The 8,561-nt window shown below is 33.3% G+C and overlaps 1 long non-coding RNA gene across 1 annotated transcript; it reads right to left on the bottom strand.

The window, feature by feature from the left end:
• Nucleotides 1-4,306: 4,306 nt before the first annotated feature.
• LOC111829510 lies at nucleotides 4,307-5,467 on the bottom strand. The gene is made up of 2 exons (XR_002832904.1): nucleotides 5,068-5,467; nucleotides 4,307-4,744 (listed from the first exon to the last, which is right to left on the bottom strand). It is a non-coding gene; the product is annotated as an uncharacterized LOC111829510 (long non-coding RNA).
• Between the last annotated feature and the right edge of the window lie 3,094 nt (nucleotides 5,468-8,561).

Here is an 8,561-nt window from a genome sequence, read left to right as displayed (position 1 = left end):
ACCACTAAATGGCTTGTCTAGTGTTGTTTAAGGTTAGAATATGTTTGAATAAAATGAATTTTGTTGATTACAATTGCTAGAGATGCATGAAGAGTGTAGAAAGACTTGCTGAAATATGGTTCGAAAAGGGCTACGATCCCACAAACATGTCTTAAAGCAGTAAATGGCTTGTCTAATGTTGATTGGGGATATAATATATTAGAATACAATGAATTTGATTGATTACAAGTCCTATAGATACATGAAGAGTTTTTACAAGTGTGGAGAAAGACTTGTTGAAATTTGGTCCCAAATGGGCTAAGAACTCCGAAACAATGCGTTGAACCACTAAATGGCTTGTTTAGTGTTGTTTAAGGTTAGAATATGTTAGAATACAATGAATATGATTGATTACAAGTGCTAGAGATGCATGAAGAGTGTTTAGAAGTGTGTACAAAGACTTGCTAAAATTTGCTCCGAAAAGGGCTTAGAACCCACAAACATTGCTTTTGAAGCATTAAATGGCTTATCTAGCATTGGTTTGGGTTAGAATATGTTAGAATACAATAAATTCTATTGATTAAAAGTGCTAGAGATACATGAAGAGTGTTTAGAAGTGTGGAGAAAGACTTGTTGAAATTTGGTCTCAAATGGGCTAAGAACTCATAAACATTGCGTTGAACCAAACAATGGCCTGGCTAGTGTTGTTCGGCGCTAAAATATGTGATAATACAATTAATTTGATTGATTACAAGTGCTAGAGATGCATGAAAAGTGTTTAGAAGTGTGTAGAAAGACTTGCTAAAATATGGTCCTAAATGGGATAAGAACCCACAAACATGTCTTGAAACAGTATATGGCTTGTCTAATTTTTTTTGGGGTTGAAATATACTAGAATATAATGAATTTGATTGATTATAAGTCCTAGAGATGCATGAAGAGTGTTTAGAAGTGTGGAGAAATACTTGTTGAAATTTTGTCCCATATAAGCTTAGAAATCAGAAACATTGCGTTGAACCACTAAATGGTTTGTCTAGTGTTGTTTAATTTTAGAATATGTTAGTATACAGTGAATTTGATTGATTACAAGTGCTAGAGATGCATGAATAGTGTTTAGAAATGAGTAGAAAGACTTGCTGAAATTTGGTCCGAAAAGGGGTTAGAACCCACAAACATTGCTTTGAAGCATTAAATGGCTTATCTAGTGTTGCTTAGGGTTAGAATATGTTAGAATACAATAAATATAATTGATTAAAAGTGCTAGAGATGCATAGAGAGTGTTTAGAACTTTGGAGAAACACTTATTGAAATTTGGTCCCAAATGGGCTAAGAACTCATAAACATTGCGTTGAACCACTAAATAGCTTGTCTAGTGTTGTTTAAGGTTAGAATATGTTAGAATACAATTAATTTGATTGATTACAAGTGCTAGAGATGCATGAAGAGTGTTTAGAAGTGAGTAGAAAGACTTGCTTAAATTTGGTCCGAAAAGGGCTTAGAACCCACAAACATTGTTTTGAAGCATTAAATGGCTTATCTAGCAATGCTCTGAGTTAGAATATGTTAGAATGCAATAAATTTTATTGATTACAAGTGCTAGAGATACATGAAGAGTGTTTAGAAGTGTGGAGAAATACTTGTTGAAATTTGGTCCCAGATAGGCAAAGAACTCCTTTACATTGCGATGAACCACTAAATGGCTTGTCTAGTGTTTTTTTAAGGTTAGAATATGTTAGAATACAATTAATTTGATTGATTACAAGTGTTATAGATGCATGAAGAGTGTTTAGAAGTGAGTAGAAAGACTTGCATAAATTTGGTCCGAAAAAGGCTTAGAACCCACAAACATTGCTTTGAAGCATTAGATGGCTTATCTAGTGTTGGTTTGGGTTAGAATATGTTAGAATACATTAAATTTAATTGATTAAAAGTGCTAGAGATGCATAGAGAGTGTTTAGAAGTGTGGAGAAAGACTCGTTGAAATTTGGTCCCAAATGGGCTAAGAACTCAGAAATATTGCGTTGAACCACTAAATGGCTTGTCTAGTGTTGTTTAAGGTTAGAATATGTTTGAATAAAAGAAATTTTGTTGATTACAAGTGCTAGAGATGCATGAAGAGTGTAGAAAGACTTGCTGAAATATGGTTCGAAAAGGGCTAAGATCCCACAAACATATCTTAAAGCAGTAAATGGCTTGTCTAATGTTGTTTGGGGATATAATATATTAGAATACAATGAATTTGATTGATTACAAGTCCTATAGATGCATGAAGAGTTTTTACAAGTGTGGAGAAAGACTTGTTGAAATTTGCTCCCAAATGGGCTAAGAACTCCGAAACAATGCGTTGAACAACTAAATGGCTTGTTTAGTGGTGGTTAAGGTTAGAATATGTTAGAATACAATGAATATGATTGATTACAAGTGCTAGAAATGCATCAAGAGTGTTTAGAAGTGTGTACAAAGACTTGCTAAAATTTGCTCCGAAAAGGGCTTAGAACCCACAAACATTGCTTTGAAGCATTAAATGGCTTATCTAGCATTGGTTTGGGTTAGAATATGTTAGAATACAATAAATTCTATTGATTACAAGTGCTAGAGATACATGAAGAGTGTTTAGAAGTGTGGAGAAAGACTTGTTGAAATTTGGTCTCAAATGGGCTAAGAACTCATAAACATTGCGTTGAACCAAACAATGGCCTGTCTAGTGTTGTTCGGCGCTAAAATATGTGATAATACAATTAATTTGATTGATTATAAGTGCTAGAGATGCATGAAGAGTGTTTAGAAGTGTGTAGAAAGACTTGCTGAAATATGGTCCTAAATGGGATAAGAACCCACAAACATGTCTTGAAACAGTATATGGCTTGTCTAATTTTGTTTGGGGTTGAAATATACTAGAATATAATGAATTTGATTGATTATAAGTCCTAGAGATGCATGAAGAGTGTTTAGAAGTGTGGAGAAATACTTGTTGAAATGTTGTCCCATATAAGCTTAGAACTCAGAAACATTGCGTTGAACCACTAAATGGCTTGTCTAGTGTTGTTTAAGGTTAGAATATGTTAGAATACAATTAATTTGATTGATTACAATTGCTAGAGATGCATGAAGAGTGTTTAGAAGTGAGTAGAAAGACTTGCTTAAATTTGGTCCGAAAAGGGCTTAGAACCCACAAACATTGCTTTGAAGCATTAAATGGCTTATCTAGTGTTGCTTTGGGTTAGAATATGTTAGAATACAATAAATTTTATTGATTACAAGTGCTAGAGATACATGAAGAGCGTTTAGAAGTGTGGAGAAATACTTGTTGAAATTTGGTCCCAGATAGGCTAAGAACTCCTAAACATTGCGATGAACCACTAAATGGCTTGTCTAGCGTTTTTTTAAGGTTAGAATATGTTAGTATACAGTGAATTTGATTGATTACAAGTGATAGAGATGCATGAATAGTGTTTAGAAATGAGTAGAAAGACTTGCTGAAATTTGGTCCGAAAAGGGGTTAGAACCCACAAACATTGCTTTGAAGCATTAAATGGCTTATCTAGTGTTGCTTAGGGTTAGAATATGTTAGAATACAATAAATATAATTGATTAAAAGTGCTAGAGATGCATAGAGAGTGTTTAGAACTTTGGAGAAAGACTTGTTGAAATTTGGTCCCAAATGGGGTAAGAACTCATAACATTGCGTTGAACAACTAAATAGCTTGTCTAGTGTTGTTTAAGGTTAGAATATGTTAGAATACAATTAATTTTATTGATTACAAGTGCTAGAGATGCATGAAGAGTGTTTAGAAGTTAGTAGAAAGACTTGCTTAAATTTGGTCAGATCACTACAAGAAAACAAGCCATTTGCAACCCCCAAAAAAGTCCTAAAAACGTCGCAAAACATCTATTTGCGACTATTACGAGACTAACCAAGTTGGTCGCTAAAAAACGGTCGCTAAATTTAATGGTCGCAATTACATCGCATATTTGCGACTCTTTTGAGACTGATATATATGGTCGTATATTAGTGACGGTTTAGAGACTTATACAAATAGTCGTATATTTATGACGGAGTACTAACGCCTACTTATTAACGACTACTTTGTGACAAACCTAGCAATTGTATATTAGAGACCAATTTGGGATTACTTATTGATTTGTGATGGTTTAAGGACTATTTAACCAGTCGCAAATTAGCAACCATTTAGTGATTTGTAAGGATTTTTTTGTAAATTAATTAGACCACTAATTTGCTATTATATTTACTATTATTAGATGGTTATTTATTAGTATTTTGCTTTGATTTTAAAAAGCTAAAACAAAATGCATAATTTATATAATAAATCAGCCAAAATGTTGCTAATCAAATTCATAATGTTACTAATCAAAGCCTTACACAATCTTTAAACTTCCAAAAGATCTAACATGTACATAAGAGAAGGTAAAAAGTTTTTAGAATGATGAACAAGGTGCTGAAGTAGTTGGTATGGTTCCTGGTGGTGTGTTGTGGTGTCTGAGATAGTTCCTAGCGGTGTGGTTTACTGATATTGTTTCTCCTACGTTGGCTAGTGAGATGGCTGGTGTATAGGCTGGTGAGCGTCAGCGAGCAACGATGAGCGTCGGTGAGCAGTGAGCGGCGGTGACCTCATCATTTGCAGCGGCGGTGACCTCATCAATCTCTTTGAAATTAGTGATTGATTTGTAAATGGTGGAGAGCCTCTACCCTTTCTCATGTTATCTATCTTTCCCAGTGCTTTTAAGAGTTTTATCCACCACAGACCTAAAAAGATGAAACAAACAATCAGAAAAATCTTACCATGGAGAATACAACCCATATATAGCTTCCCCAGTGACACTCTCAAAGAAGAGTCCACTCGCATAGACATGTACACATTGACATTAGCTTGCCAAAGAGATCTACTGACCAGAATCCACATGAGCAAAACAATCAAAATTAGAGTTTATGCTTATTCTAAACATTAGAACCAATTCTAATAAGCAAACTATCACCATCTTAATAATTAACAGAAACACAAACACAAACAAAGGAGTTTGATCTCAAATCACAAAGACCAGGAGAGATATGAGACTTTGAAATATTACTCTCGTAGAATAAAGTTGAAACCGACTTTGGATGAGAAGCATCCCAAAACCTAGCAGCCGTGAAATTAGCAGACCCACTGAGATCTAAAGCGTGGTGAGACAATCCGACGGAGGCATTTGGGAGAATAGGTTTGAAATCATAGCTAGGCTCGCTTCCTTCGTTGACTCCAATCCAATATCGCCGACACGATGCTTCAAGTGATTGCCGCCTTGTGGATTATAGTTGTCGTTCATGAGATCCATTTTTTGTGAATTAACACCATGAAGATCCGAGAGAGAAATCGAGTTAGGTAAATCTAACCTCGAAACAAAAAAAAACTAAGATGAAACATGATGAATTCGTTGTTCCATCCTCTCTTGTTCCACGATTTTAGGATTTCTAAGAGACTAAGGAGAGAACGAAGAAGGCGAAAGAATGAAGGAGAAGTTTAAGACAACAAAAAAAAAAAGAAGGATAAGATCTCAGCCGTTAGATTTAATCTATCGATGGTGGAAATTAATCAAAGCTCAATCCTTGTCATTGTGGACTAGCCAATGAGGAAATTTCTCTGTTTTTTGCTTTGGTAAATTTTGGTTTTATAGATTTTATTTAATTTTTTAAGTCTATGAGTATAAAGTTAAAAGTTTCAGAATTTCTGATATAGGTTTGAATTTTATGTCATAATAGACTAGCCAATGAGAAACCTTCTCTATTTTGGCTTTTGGTAAATTGTAGTTTTATAGTTTTTGATTAACTTTTTTAAGTCTATAAGTATAAAGTAAGTTATAGAATTTCTAATATAGGGTTTGAATTTGTTTCAGGAATTTTTAATAAGAACTTTATTTTTTGAATATATATATATATATTACTGAATTGTTGGTTTAAAGATTAAATAAATATTTTATTAGAGAGAGATTTTAGGAAATATTTTTGATCTAATAAATATATTTTTTCAATTTTGCGATTTGCTTCTGATTTAATTACAAAATTTACGTTTAAATTTTGTTATTTATTCAAATGGCGAGGGTTTGATTATGCAAATTTTATAAAATAAAATGTTATAACCCAAAATAGATTTTAGTATAAAATGTACTTCAAAAATGTTTAGATAGATGAGGTACCAAAAGAGTAATTACATAATTATTTGTGGGGAATATTTATCGCCTAAACACTTAGTCAAAATCCGTAAAAATTATCGAAATTTAAAAACAGTCTCAAATAAGTCGCAAAACATGTACAAAAAAGTAGCAAATATGTAGCAACCTAGTTGCAAATATTTTACAGACGAATTTGCAACTGTTTAGCCACTCTCGACTTTAGTTAAATCGAAATTAGAGTAATGAGATTTCTTAAAAAGATTAGTAATACGTTTATACATTGATTTTATCGACATTAGCTGTAAAAAATAATTAAGACCCTGCATTGTAGGTGTTTTTCTAACCAAGCTTTCATTAGTAAAAAATCTAATGAAAGGTTAACATGTTGTTTTAGGGTAATGATGAGGGTTTTAGCTAAATCCTTAAAAATAGTGATATAAGCTTAATTTTTGCAAGTAATAGTAATATATGTACTCTATGCTACCTATTTGAATGTTTATGAGTGATATATTACAGCAATATTGATCTAAATCGTGTATAATTTAAGTTTTGTTGTGCGACTAATGAATGTCTGTCACAAAAGAGTCACAATGTGCGACTCTTTTGTAATGGTTTTGCGACGCCTATCTTGTGCCTTTTTTGCGACTATTTTCAGACTTATTTCCGACGAACTAATGAAAGTTTTCTCATTTGCAGCGACTGTGACTGCGAAAGCACAAAACCACGGTGATAGCAGCTAAAGACAGAACAAAACGACAGTGACGAATTGATGGAGGTGTTGCAGGAGAAAGAAATGAATGTGTGTTTACGTAAAACGGATTGTCGTTGGAATTTCGAGCAAGAGTTGGAGTGACTCTTTTAACGACAACAGCGACGATTTTAAAGATGATCGACGACTACTTTTAATGCTTAGAACATCGGCACAGTTTATTTTGTATTTGCATATCATGATCACTGCGACCATGTAACAAACAGAGCCGTAGTAGCAAACTTGAAGCAAAGTAGTCGCAAAAGAGTTACATACTGTTTTGTGACTAATTAGCCACTCTCGTATTTAGTTAATTTGAAATTAGAGCAATGAGATATGTTAAAATGGTTAGTTATTCATTTATACATTGATTTCATCGACATTAGCTCTAAAAACTAAGTAAAAGTGGCATAGTGAGTTTTTTCTAACCAAGCTTTCATTAGTAACAAATATGATGAAAGGGTTACATGATGTTTTAGGGTAATGATGATGGTTTTAGCAAAATCCTTTTAAAAAGTGATATAAATTTAATTTTTGCAAGTAGTAGTAATATATGTACTATATGCTGCCTATTTGATTGTTTATGAGTGATATATTAAAACAAAATTGATCCAAATCGTGTATAATGCAAGTTTTGTTTTGTGACTAGTAAAGGTCTGTCACAACAGAGTCACATTTTGCGACTATGTTGTCATTTATATGCGACGACTATCTTGTTTTGTTTGCACTCTATTACAGACCACTTTCTGAAGATGTTAGGACGCATTTCTGACTTGTTTTGCAACTATTTTGTCTCTTCGTATTATTGAACAAAATATTACATAACCGCTATTGTATTTGTAGTATTTATTATATGGAACCAAATTGCCAATGTAATCATTTGTTAATTGGTTATGTATATAAGAAGATAAACATAATTAGATATTGGTAAATTAAACAAAATCTTAGAAATTATATTTTACAAAACAATCCTTAAAAATTATTTTACATTGAAATTACTCATCTTCAGAAACTTCATCTTCACCGACTAATTTGTGACTATACCAAACAACGTTGCAATAGTTAGTTGTACCAAACTTTTACATTTTCAACGTTTGTAACGATATTTTACTACCTCTTTCCCACTAATCTGTGACTACTAGATGAAGTTACAACCCCGCCGTCGCTCTTTTGTGAACTATTTGCGACTACTTCTGTCGACTATTAAAAATGTCACAAATTAGTCTCTCATAGCGACCCTCTCCCGACTACTTTTGTTTAGTCGCATAGTAGTTGCTAAACAGAAGCAAATATGAGAAGTTTTCGAGACTTTAAATGTTCGTCGTTACTTACCGACGGTTTCCCATCCGGATATGCTATAGTTGCTTATTTGCCGTAAAATGGTCACTATAGCGTCGCTTTTTTTTGCGACCGAAAAAAGAGTCACAACAGGTAGTACCAAAACGCAGGTTTTCTTGTAGTGAGAGATGCATGAAGAGTGTTTAGAAGTGAATAGAAAGACTTGCTAACATTTGGTCCGAATAGGGCTTAGAACCCACAAACATTACTTCGAAGCATTGAATGGCTTATCTAGCATTGGTTTGGGTTAGAATATGTTAGAATACAATAAATTTGATTGATTACTAGTGCTAGAGATGCATAAAGAGTGTTTAGAAGTGTGGAGAAAGAC

This window comes from Capsella rubella, unplaced genomic scaffold (assembly GCF_000375325.1).
Source record: "Capsella rubella cultivar Monte Gargano unplaced genomic scaffold, Caprub1_0 scaffold_11, whole genome shotgun sequence".
Taxonomy (NCBI): Eukaryota; Viridiplantae; Streptophyta; class Magnoliopsida; order Brassicales; family Brassicaceae; genus Capsella; species Capsella rubella.
This window is presented reverse-complemented; position numbering and strand designations above follow the sequence as displayed.